Here is a 12,666-nt window from a genome sequence, read left to right on the forward strand (position 1 = left end):
AACTGGTCCCGTGTGCGTGACGAAGGCTGATTTTCAAAATATTATTTGAAAAAAAAAATCAAGTTTTTCATATAAAAAATCGCCAGTTTTTGATCTATGTATTTTTTTTAAATACAAAATTTCAAAATCGGGCTTCGTCATGCACGCGGGATATGTCTTGCGAGGATTGACCCAATTTGGTCCATCCCATCTCCAGATATCGTGGCAACCGTAATTCAACTAATTGTTTAGAGAAAAACGCTCACTTAAATCGTCTCTAACTTAGTTTAATCATGAAATATCTTCATGAAACTTTCAGAAGTAATTGGAAATCATTATTTTAGTTGATTTAATAAATTTTCAGTAATATTGAATTCTGTGTTTTTCATTTTTTGTTATGACTATTATTGGTATTATTATTTTGGTGGTATTATTATTGATTTTTTTTAATTTGATTATAGGGCCGTTACAAATATTTTTGAAGGTTGAGACCGAAAAATCAGAGGGCAAAAATTTTTTTTTCTGAAAACATCAAAATTTAGATCAAAATAGAAGTTTAACCATCTTTAAACAATATTTTTTCAAAGTTTTTATCCATTGGATCTAGCCGGAGTCATTAGTTTTCAAAAAATGTAATATTTGACGATAAAATTTTTAGCGAAATAAAACATTTTGCGGTAGGTACTATACAATTCAATTGTGTTTTTATTAGAATTTAACAGTTCTGCTCCAGGATGTTACATTTGCAATTCAGAGATTTGGAGAACCTTTCAACTGAGATCAATTCATAAGCCTTTGCAGGGAGGATACATATTTCTACGTTTAGATTTTGCTAACTGGGTGTTCTTTTAGGGAAAACAATCATTTTATTTTTAAATAATCCCGAACATGCTAAAAATTATTATAAACGCAAGGAAATGTATTTTCAAATGATTTCAGCTTATTGCACTTTAATTTTAATTGACATTTTAAAGTTTTTTTTTTTTAAATGGGTGTGACAACAACTTTAACTAAAATTTGTACCAGCCTAATCATATTTAGTGACGTTTTTCAATTGCAAATCCGATTCTGCATTTAATCGTGAATTTAAAAATTGACCGGATTTTCGAAATTTTATAAAACATTTTTTTTAAATGCCCTACATATCAAAACCAAAAATAACAGTGTGAACAGTTCAATAACGCACTTATTTGAGTGCTAAAAAGTTCAAACTTTCAGCACTGTTCTGTTTTTACACAATTATCTCTACGCAAACTTAACACAGTGATGTTTAAGTGGTTTCACTTAAATTTATGAAATAAATTTGAAAATATTTGAAATTAAAATTTCCGCTGTTTGAAGAATACCATTCTAGGTGATATCATTAAGAGCACATCCGATTAAAACAGGATAGAAAAACAGTGCGAGATAAATATCCTTCGAATTTTATTTTAAGCCTGAAAACAATAAAAAACATACAAAACGCTTATTTTTGCCTTCCTCACCTTACTTGGAAAATAAACTTCTTAATAAGACCACCTTTACGTATACTTATCCACTCAGGAGCAAATGTCTGTGTGTGTGATGGGATGTTGATCAAAAAATTGTCACTCGATTATCTCGGCACTGGCTGAACCGATTTTGTCAGTTATAAGCACTTAAGAGCGAGTCCACGAGCAAAGCATACCCATCTCGCATCGACCTCATCAATCTGCCTGAAATTTTCAGGGGTTGTTTGTACATATAAAACTAGCATCTGGCCAAAATATGAGCACTCTAGGTCAACGGAAAGTGGGGCAAATCGGGACACAAAGTTTTAAGGTTCAAAAACGTCAAAAATCTTAAAAAGGCTGTAACTTAGGCAAAATTCAATTTAATTTCAAAATTCAAAATGCATCTGAAAGGGCTTAAAAAATGCAACAAAATGCAGGGAGAAGCATCCCAATTGGTTAAATCGAAAGGGAGTTATTGGCATTTTAGTGAAAAAATAGCATAATTTTCAAACTCAAATAAAAAATGTTCCATCCAGATATCTACTCGGTTTGACCTGCAGCTTGTAGGGGACATCTGGGACTATCATCTGAGACTAAGAACGCTTTGGGCGCTTTGGGTAAGGCAGTTTAACATATTAAATAGACACTTTTACTTTTAGTGAATTTTTAGGTTGTAAATTTTGGCTCGGGGGACCCCTTAGATCCCATTTTTTGGTTACAATTTTATCATATTCGTGTTCCTGAGACAATTTCACAATAGAAACATGTATAAAAATGTTTATTTTAATCCATCTTAGCCCTTTAAAAAATAAAAGTTAAAAAAAATCTTCAATTCACATTTATTTAAAATCAAGTTCGTTTCCAAGGATACTAGATGACACCAGAAAAAAAGCAGCTTCTTAATTTTTTTTAACTTTCATTTTTTAAAGAGTAAAAATGGATGAAAATAAACATGTTTATGCATGTTTCTATTGTGAAATTGTCTCAGGAACACGAATATGATAAAATTGTCCCCTGAGCCAAAATTTACAGCGAAAAAAATCACTAAAAGTAAAAGTGTCTATTTGATGTGTTAAACTGCCTTACCCAAAGCGTTCTCATTCTCAGATGGTAGTCCCAGATGTCCCCTACAAGCTGCAGGTCGAACCGAGTTGATATCTGGATGGAACACTTTTTTATTTGAGTTTGAAAATTATGCTATTTTTTCACTAAAATGCCAATAACTCCTTTTAGATTAAACCAAATGGGATGCTTCTCCCTGCATTTTGTTGCATTTTTCAAGCCCTTTCAGATGCATTTTGAATTTTGAAAATAAATTGATTTTTGCCTAAGTTATAGCCTTTTTAAGATTTTTGACGTTTTTGGACCTTCAAACTTTGTGTCCCGATTGGCCCCACTTCCCGTTGACCTAGAGTGCTCATATTTTGGCCAGATGCTAGTTTTATATGTACAAACAACCCCTGAAAATTTCAGGCAGATTGGTGAAGTCCAAACGACGTCCCATACAAAGGGGTATGCTCTGTTCGTGGACTCGCTCTTAAGTGTTATTTATACACTTTATTGAGGCAGGGTCTCGCAGGCCAAGGATTGATACCTAAGAGCATGCAATGGCACTGATCTTGTTGCGTGCTCTTTGGTTGACGTCCAGGTAAGGAACATCCTGGAAGGAGCGCAACTAACTACATCCGTAGTTCTGTTAGATCATCCGAATTGGGTACTAAAGCCCTATGTAAATTTTTATGTACAACGGTAAAAAAACACGACTAAAAACCATTTCTGATCACTTTTTTTCATTTTAATGCAAATTTTTTTTTTGATAAGACAACATTTTTTCGATGGATCAACTATGGTCCCCTTGGAACGAACTGTCAAGTAGAACCTTTTTGTCAAGAAGGACCGCGAGGTTAATTTTTCAAAATTGATTTAAAAATCCATTTTAAACTCTTTGTGGTCGTACAAAGGGTCATTGTACTCAGAAAAATAAGCTTTATTGCTGTAAACAATAATATCACCAATCTAATGGTACGTTCGTTTGAGGGCTAGTTCCGCACTGAGTGCCGCACTCAGAGCTGTCAAATGGTACGTTCGTTTGAGGGCTAGTTCCGCACTGAGTGCCGCACTCAGAGCTGTCAAAGTGTTTGTTTGAAGAAACTAGCGCTGGTGCCGCACGAGTTTTGCCTCCATCTTGGAACTGAAAGTGCGAGTGCCGCACTCGATTTTTTTCTAGTTTCGTGCGAGTTTCTCGCACACCAACAAACGATGTTTGTAAACATCGAAATCAGCTGTTCGTTCAAAACATGATACGAGAAGCTGATTTTGTTGTTGTTTTCGATTTGTTCGCGTGTGAATGGTGAAAAATTGGACAAATTGGATTGCGGTTATCAAAATTCCGGTAAGTATCATTTTATTTATCATGGTTCCGGTTTTATTGACCACGGAATCGGTTCCATAAGGCTTCCCGAGCAAGAAGGAGTATGCTTCTTGGACTTCGGGATGGTTTTGCCGGTTCCGTGGCCATCCCGAATTCATCCCTCTGCGCAAGAGTGATGATGCCTCATGGCCTTCCGGAAGGGTTTTGCCGGTTCTGTGAGCATCCGGAAAGGATTCCCTGCGCAAGAGGGGGGATGATTTTTGGCCATCCGGATGGGGTTTGTCGATTCCGTGGCCATTCTGAAGGTTTCCCTGCGTAAGAGTGACGATGCTTGATGACCTTCCGGAATGGTTTTCCCGGTTCTGTGACCATCCGGAATGTAAAATATAATAAATCATTAAAATATTTTCCTGTAATTTCTTCCGCTCAGCTATCACGACGACTGGACTTTTCGCTGGGGCACTTTTCGACCAATTCTCATTCAAGGACCCGAAGAAGCCCAAGGCGGAGGAGGGCGAGGGTATCGGGCAGGTGCCGATGCGGAAGATTATCGTGGTGGTGCAGCGGATGGGCGAGTACGTACCAAGCGTACCAAGCGGATCGCACGGGCTGTTGGAGCACACTCTCACCATAGATCACTGCACCGAGACAAGTGGTACATGTTTAGGCGAGTCCCATTTTTACTTCGCTAGTAGGATGTTTGAAGTTTCTTTCGACATTCCAGATTCTTCGAAAAAACGCCGAGGCCAAGAACCAGGTGGCCGAAAAGAAGGCTGCCGCCCGTGGTCAGGATGACGTTTACGACGAAGTCCCTGGACGATGACGAGTTTGATTTGTACCTGGATCGGAGGTATGAATGATCGCGATATCCTCCGCAACTTGCAGCGCAAGCTCAAATCGGTCCTTCAACCGTCGCAAGCAGTACCCTTTGGAACTGGTGCTGACACCGATTCGTGAGTTGGACAAGCAAATCTTCAAATAGTCAATAAAAAGTCTTGTATTCCCTTTCCCGTGCTGGACGAGGCAGACCGTAGCTGGACTTGGGATTCAAGGGCCACCAGAAGAGTTGAATCGAGTGCTAATAATAAAATTGTGAAATAATTTGCTTTTAAATATATACTTCAGCGTAAAATGACTTGTTTTTATTTATTCTTAACTGAAATTAAATTTCACTATTTAACCCTTTAAGTACCACGTGGAAATTTAATATTCAAAAAATCATATCTTGGCTCAAACACAACCAATTTTCGATGTTTTGGACTTGTTCGCTCAGGATTTTAATACGGAATACGATGCAATCGGAAAAAATCCGGATTCCGGTTCCCTGGCCGGAGATATTCCGGATTTCCCAGGGCCAGATTGGGGCTACGCTAGCCGAGTCATTTTTCTGATTACAAAAACCATCCAAAAAAGATGAATACGAGTGAAATACTATGGAATTTTATCATCTGCAATCAAACGAAGGCCATTTTATTGAATTAGAACCATGTTGGACACGGGAAACCCGGTCAGTAACCTGGGACCGGTTCCAGGGTCCCGGTCATAATCCGAAGATATGACCAGTACACTTTTCTTGTCCAAAGTGGACATGCGACATGTCTATGTTCATGAAATTGTGTAACAAGTTCGGAAAAACTAATGCAATACCAATCGGACCGACTGTGGCCACCCGGAACCGGTTCCAGGTTCCCGGCCATAATCCGAATATATGGCCAATACACTTTTCTTGTCCAAAGTGGGCATGTGAAATGTCTATGTTCATGAAATTGTGTAACAAGTTCAAAAAGACTAACCCATTGCCAATCGGACCGACTGTGGCCACCCGAAACCGGTTCCAGGGTTTCGGCCAAAATCCGAATATATGGCCAATACACTTTTCTTATCCAAAGTGGGCATGCGACATGTCTATGTTCATGAAATTGTGTAACAAGTTCAAAAAGACTAAACCATTGCCAATCGGACCGACAGTGGCCACCCGGAATCGTTTTTTTCTGAAAATGTTCATGACATTGCATCACAAGATAAAATATGCGTTCATGAAATTTTGAAACAAGTTCAAATTAGCTATAACTTTCAGCAATAAATAAAATTATAAAATTATAAAATTATAAAATTATAAAATTATAAAATTATAAAATTATAAAATTATAAAATTATAAAATTATAAAATTATAAAATTATAAAATTATAAAATTATAAAATTATAAAATTATAAAATTATAAAATTATAAAATTATAAAATTATAAAATTATAAAATTATAAAATTATAAAATTATAAAATTATAAAATTATAAAATTATAAAATTATAAAATTATAAAATTATAAAATTATAAAATTATAAAATTATAAAATTATAAAATTATAAAATTATAAAATTATAAAATTATAAAATTATAAAATTATAAAATTATAAAATTATAAAATTATAAAATTATAAAATTATAAAATTATAAAATTATAAAATTATAAAATTATAAAATTATAAAACTATAAAATTATAAAATTATAAAATTATAATATTATAAAATTATAAAATTATAAAATTATAAAATTATAATATTATAAAATTATAAAATTATAAAATTATAAAATTATAAAATTATAAAATTATAAAATTATAAAATTATAAAATTATAAAATTATAAAATTATAAAATTATAAAATTATAAAATTATAAAATTATAAAATTATAAAATTATAAAATTATAAAATTATAAAATTATAAAATTATAAAATTATAAAATTATAAAATTATAAAATTATAAAATTATAAAATTATAAAATTATAAAATTATAAAATTATAAAATTATAAAATTATGAAATTATAAAATTATAAAATTATAAAATTATAAAATTATAAAATTATAAAATTATAAAATTATAAAATTATAAAATTATAAAATTATAAAATTATAAAATTATAAAATTATAAAATTATAAAATTATAAAATTATAAAATTATAAAATTATAAAAATATAAAATTATAAAATTATAAAATTATAAAATTATAAAATTATAAAATTATAAAATTATAAAATTATAAAATTATAAAATTATAAAATTATAAAATTATAAAATTATAAAATTATAAAATTATAAAATTATAAAATTATAAAATTATAAAATTATAAAATTATAAAATTATAAAATAATAAAATCATAAAATTATAAAATTATAAAATCATAAAATTATAAAATTATAAAATTATAATATTAAAAAATTATAAAATTATAAAATTATAAAAATATAAGAAAAGTGTATTGGCCATATATTCGGATTATGGCCGGGAAACTGGACCCGGTTCCGGGTGGCCACATGTCACATGCCCACTTTGGACAAGAAAAGTGTATTGGCCATATATTCGGATTATGGCCGGGACCCTGGAACCGGTTCCGGGTGGCCACAGTCGGTTCGATTGGCAATGGGTTAGTCTTTTTGAACTTGTGATACAATTTCATGAACATAGACATGTCACATGCCCACTTTGGACAAGAAAAGTGTATTGGCCATATATTCGGATTATGGCCGGGAAACTGGACCCGGTTCCGGGTGGCCACAGTCGGTCCGATTGGTATTGCATTAGTTTTTCCGAACTTGTTACACAATTTCATGAACATAGACATGTCCCATTCCCCATTTTGGACAAGAAAAGTGTATTGGCCATATATTCGGATTATGGCCGGGACCCTGGAACCGGTTCCGGGTGGCCACAGTCGGTTCGATTGGCAATGGGTTAGTCTTTTTGAACTTGTGATACAATTTCATGAACATAGACATGTCACATGCCCACTTTGGATAAGAAAAGTGTATTGGCCATATATTCGGATTATGGCCGGGAAACTGGACCCGGTTCCGGGTGGCCACAGTCGGTCCGATTGGTATTGCATTAGTTTTTCCGAACTTGTTACACAATTTCATGAACATAGACATGTCCCATTCCCCATTTTGGACAAGAAAAGTGTATTGGCCATATATTCGGATTATGGCCGGGAACCTGGAACCGGTTCCGGGTGGCCACAGTCGGTCCGATTGGTATTGCATTAGTTTTTCCGAACTTGTTACACAATTTCATGAACATAGACATGTCCACTTTGGACAAGAAAAGTGTACTGGTCATATCTTCGGATTATGAGCGGGACCCTGGAACCGGTCCCAGGTTACTGACCGGGTTTCCCGTGTCCAACTGGTTCTAATTCAATAAAATGGCCTTCTTTTGATTGCAGATGATAAAATTCCATAGTATTTCACTCGTATTCATCTTTTTTGGATGGTTTTTGTAATCAGAAAAATGACTCGGCTAGCGTAGCCCCAATCTGGCCCTGGGAAATCCGGAATATCTCCGGCCAGGGAACCGGAATCCGGATTTTTTCCGATTGCATCGTATTCCGTATTAAAATCCTGAGCGAACAAGCCCAAAACATCGAAAATTGGTTGTGTTTGAGCCAAGATATGATTTTTTGAATATTAAACCAGCGCGGAGGTACGTTCAATTTGCAACGATCGCATTTTGACTGACGTTTTTTGAACCAAAACAAAACACCACGCACGCACACAAGCATAAAAACTGAGAGCAAAACTGGACCGTTCGTTTGAACCAAAACTGGCACTCGACGAGTGCGGCACTCAGTGCCGCACCGGCTCTTCAAACGAACGTACCATAAGCTTCATTTTAGGACCCAATTATCTTGATCAGAACTGTGGAAACGACTCGTAAACCTTTGACCAGCGAGGGTCAGAGTGGAGACGGCTAAAAGAAAGGGGCGCGACAATGTGGGAAAGGGAAGTAATTTGTGATTGTAGACGGTATTGTTTTGATTCGCAGTATGTTGAGTCAATTGCTGTGGATGTACCTGATGCGAATTGCGACTTTATTGAGGCAGGGTCTCATATATTTTGATGAAAACGTTGGCCGGATCAATCATGCGTAATGCGGATGCGTAATCACAAGACCTTTGTAATGAGCATAAAAGATTGAAAATCTGACAACCCTATCAAGAGTATATTAATGTGAGGCAGGCATCAATTTCCTTAAGGTGGGTTAAGTAAGTTTTTTTTTGTTTTCAAAAAGCCCTCTCAAATTTCCTAGCAGGCCAAGGATTGATACCTAAGAGCATGCAATGGCATTGACCTTGTTGCGTGCTCTTCGGTTGACGTCCACGTAAGGAACATCCTGGAAGGAGCGCAACTAACTACATCCGTAGTTCTTTTTTTTTATTTTTATTTATCATCTTTGCAGACTTTAGGGTTTCTTACTAACTAAGCAACAAAATTCTACTTCTAAACACAGATTTACACACATTAAAGTCAAAATTTTCCAAAATAGTCGAGTGATTGAACTTTCTACAGCAGGCGTCAAGAGGGTTGTGGTGTCCGTAGTTCGTCGTGTGTCTTGGTATGTCGATGATCTGTTAGATCATCCGAATTATCTTGATCAGAACAGTATAGCTCTGGTTCCTTGCGAGTGTCCTATTTTCTTACCTCCACGTTGGCTTGGTTTTCATGATAACCTAGCTGGTGGCATGTGGAAACGGATCGTAAACCTTTGACCACCGCGGGTCAGAGTCGAGACGGCTAAAAGAAAGGGGCGCGACAATGTGGGAAAGGGAAGTAATTTGTGATTGTAGACGGTATTGTTTTGATTCGCAGTATGTTGAGTCAACTGCTGTGGATGTACCTGAGCATCGCAGAACGGGGTTTCTCTTCTCTTCATTCTCAGCTACCACCTATCTTCTATTTTTATTTTGCTCTACTGATTCTCAATTCCTAAAAATATACTTTTCCTTAATGTACTAGTAATATCAAGTCTATTTATCATTTGTCTAATCTTTTTTGATTTTATTACGAATTTATTTATTTGAATAATTCTTTATCTGTCCTATAAATTATCATTACTATAATCTAAGCTTGTTTTGTATCTCTATTTATTAACTATTGTCTAATTTTACATCTAATACATCTAACTTCTCATTTTTATTCTTTTAAATACGCTCATTTATGGAATGGTTAAAGGATTAACACAAACATTACTATTGTATTTTTGGTAAACTTTTATAACATGCTTAGGACCAAAAATTATAACAAAACACCGCGACAAAAGAAATAGCAACATATAAACACGACTCAACACTAGGAAAGATTTCAGGAGAACACAATACACAGTAAAATAACAATTAGTTTTTGAATTCAAAAATAAAACAGTTTTTGCTTTAATGAAAGTTGATAGGCACACTATAAATGGTTAGGCGCTTATACTTACATCAAACCCTACGTAATGTACCACCCCCGGCCGAGTTAAAATGCGTAACCGGAAAAGAAGGTGTGCATGCCTGGCACGAACACTCAAAGCGTGTTCTAGCGTGCTGCTCGTACTGACTCAGAGCAAGGGTGAGATGTAGGTGTAAAGGCAGTACGTGTTCGTCGGGAACCTGGTGCATAAGATCGGTCAAGGCCCGTTCTTACACTGAAAATTGCGAATTGCGAATTGCGAATTAAACCGTTAAACTATAAAGATCAATCAACATTTCTCAAAAATCAAGGGCAAACTTGATTGCAAAAAAGACCTGTCTTGACAAAATATTCAAAATCAAATCAAATTATTCGCTCTACAGCATTGCCTTGGCGTTCTCGATTGCGAGATTCCTACTCGAAACTAAGTGTCTGAAGGCTTGATTGTTGAGGCAATTGCAAACCTCTTTTTACATCCACCTCGGGATTCGAAATGACGACCTTTGAATGGTTAGTCCTACTGCCTACCAGCGACTCCACCGAGACAGGACCCAGGGAGACGACTCCTACACCTGGACTGAGCTAACGACCTAACCTTTTTAGGTTAGTCCGGGGACAACATTTACTTCCCCGTCCGACGGAAGGCGTGATCAGACAAATCTCGTCTGGGATCGAACCCAGGCCGACTGGGTGAGAGGCAACTACGCTTACCCCTACACCACGGGTCCCGGCTCTTGACAAAATAAAGTCATAGATATTATTAAAGAAAAAGTTTTTTTCAGCCAGCACTATGCTGGCTTTTTTTGACAAATAAAAATGGCCGTATGGAATGCCGTACAAAATCATCGCCTCCGTAATCAAAGACCAAAGAGAAGGCAGGATGGTGTCGCGGGGTGGCCTAGTCGTCAGCTGCCATGTCTCCCACTTCCGGCGGGGACACCCCAAGGAACGTCACTTCAATATAGACCACATCGTCAAACCAACTTGCTACTTACTGTGTATCATAGCCGTGATCCTTGCTCAACGATTTTTGGCCTGAATAGGACTCCTTCTGGAGGCTTTGTAGACCCATTTTTTATCACTGAGGTCGCAAATATCACTGTATTGTCACTGAATGTAACGTTTCACAATGATAAAATAGTTGTTAAAACACTTTATTCCTTAAAAACCCGAAAAATGAAAAAAACACAAAAGGGCGAATCGGTTGTTTACTTCTGCTTTTTGGCGTAACCTGACGGGCGATTCCGTTGTTTTGGTTGGGTGGGTGGCGAATACGGTGGGGCGAAAATGTAGGCACGCTCTTCAAAAAGGCGTAATTTCTTTTTCTCAATTTCTAATAGCAAAAACACCTTAATTAATTTCAAATTGTTCTCTATGATAAAATTATTCCTATTTTCTATTACGGTCTGACAAAATTGATGGTTTTCAGGCATTTTTGTGGAAATAGGAATTGATTGTAGGATTCGCCCTTTTGAAATGTTGTTACTGAACTGAAAAAAACTAAAATTATTTTTTCTGCATTGAAAATCATATTTAGCAACGTTTTTCATATGCAATATGCATTTGAACGTTAATTTTTTAATTGACCAGATTTTCAAAATTTTCAAGAACATCTAGGTAAGGAAGGCAAAAACAAATAAAATAAAATCATAAAATTATTTTTATTATGTCCTTTTTGGTGCTGGGACCCGGTTAGGACCGAGTTTGTTTTTGTAATTACATTTTTCTTAAAGCTAAGAGTAATTACAGAGGATCTTGTATTAAATTTAATTTAAAAACCCTGCATATCAAATCCAAAAAAACAGTGCTGATCAGTTCAATAAAGTACTCATTTGAGTGCTGAAAATTTCAACCTTTCAACCTTTAAATTTAAAAATATTTGACATTAAAATTTCCACTGTTTGAAGAATACCATCAGGTGATATTATTAACACTTGTAGCCCCAACGCGGTCAAAAAAGCTGGAATTGCATCTTCACCGGCTTTTTGAACACTTGGTAAAAAAGTTGGAAATACCTTTCTCATTGTATCTTAGGATAGACGCATCTGTTTTGGATCTACCTTGTTGTAGGTGATACCTTCCGGATCGAATGCAACAAGAATAATCCAAATCGGTTGAGTTTTCGCCGAGATACAGCTGGATGAAGTTGCAATTCCAACTTTTTTTACCCTCTTGGTGCTTCGCGTAAGTTTTGACCCCGTTGGTGCTACAAGTGTTAAGAGAAATTACGTTCAAATCAGGATTTTCCATGTGCCCTCTCCGATATCAATAAAAAATTATTGACAGGAAAAAAGTGCGAGATATACTTTAAATTTTATTTTTATACCTAAAAAATAAAAATCATACAAATAGCTTGTTATTTTTTTTAAACCCTCTCAAATTTCCTACAAGTTAGTCGACCACTTTTTAACACGATGCACTAAATAATCGCATTTTCTAAACATACGCTCTTCTCTAATATTATTCACGAGTGCAACTAGCTTCATATACACAATAATGGCTTATATAAGCTTAGGATAACAATGTTTCATTAATATCGGAGAGGATCAGGAACAACCGCAACCTATTTGGCATGAAGTTGTTCAGAATCAAAACATCAAAAACTCATTCAAAG

This window comes from Culex quinquefasciatus, chromosome 3, assembly GCF_015732765.1.
Source record: "Culex quinquefasciatus strain JHB chromosome 3, VPISU_Cqui_1.0_pri_paternal, whole genome shotgun sequence".
Lineage (NCBI taxonomy): Eukaryota > Metazoa > Arthropoda > Insecta > Diptera > Culicidae > Culex > Culex quinquefasciatus.